Raw genomic sequence first — 918 nt, forward strand, 5'->3', positions numbered from 1 at the left:
AGGGAGCGGCCAAAGCAATGTGCAATCGTCTTTGTAGTGGAGCTGGGAGGGGCAAGGATAAGGGACGAAGACCGGGGTAACATGTCGGATGCGATCATACCAGCACTAAAGCACCGGATCCCATCAGAACTCCGAAGTTAAGCGTGCTTGGGCGAGAGTAGTACTAGGATGGGTGACCTCCTGGGAAGTCCTCGTGTTGCATTCCCTTTTTAATTTTTTTCGCGCCGCTTGCAAAACAAAACGCACGTGTAAGTAATATATTTACCGTGTTTTATTATTTTGCACGAGTGCGGTAAGTCATGGCTGGGTGCTCACGATTCACGGGCCCAGCATCGGCGTTGTGGCGCGGCAAGCGTGCACTGGTGCGGTTGAGAGGGAGGGGTGGAAACCGCGTTAAACTCGTCTCCGTAGTTGAGAGGGAGCGGCCAAAGCAATGTGCAATCGTCTTTGTAGTGGAGCTGGGAGGGGCAAGGATAAGGGACGAAGACCGGGGTAACATGTCGGATGCGATCATACCAGCACTAAAGCACCGGATCCCATCAGAACTCCGTAGTTAAGCGTGCTTGGGCGAGAGTAGTACTAGGATGGGTGACCTCCTGGGAAGTCCTCGTGTTGCATTCCCTTTTTAATTTTTTTCGCGCCGCTTGCAAAACAAAACGCACGTGTAAGTAATATATTTACCGTGTTTTATTATTTTGCACGAGTGCGGTAAGTCATAGCTGGGTGCTCACGATTCACGGGTCCAGCGTCGGCGTTGTGGCGCGGCAAGCGTGCACTGGTGCGGTTGAGAGGGAGGGGTGGAAACCGCGTTAAACTCGTCTCCGTAGTTGAGAGGGAGCGGCCAAAGCAATGTGCAATCGTCTTTGTAGTGGAGCTGGGAGGGGCAAGGATAAGGGACGAAGACCGGGGTAACATGTC

The 918-nt window shown here is 52.8% G+C and overlaps 2 non-coding genes across 2 annotated transcripts; both read left to right on the forward strand.

Annotated features, from left to right (window-relative positions):
* Window positions 1–86: 86 nt before the first annotated feature.
* Window positions 87–205, forward strand: LOC123179238 (5S ribosomal RNA). The gene has a single exon (XR_006490215.1). It is a non-coding gene; the product is annotated as a 5S ribosomal RNA (ribosomal RNA).
* Window positions 206–502: 297 nt separating this feature from the next.
* On the forward strand, window positions 503–621 carry LOC123179239 (5S ribosomal RNA). The gene has a single exon (XR_006490216.1). It is a non-coding gene; the product is annotated as a 5S ribosomal RNA (ribosomal RNA).
* Window positions 622–918: the final 297 nt, after the last annotated feature.

Source organism: Triticum aestivum, unplaced genomic scaffold (genome assembly GCF_018294505.1).
Source record: "Triticum aestivum cultivar Chinese Spring unplaced genomic scaffold, IWGSC CS RefSeq v2.1 scaffold86642, whole genome shotgun sequence".
NCBI lineage: Eukaryota > Viridiplantae > Streptophyta > Magnoliopsida > Poales > Poaceae > Triticum > Triticum aestivum.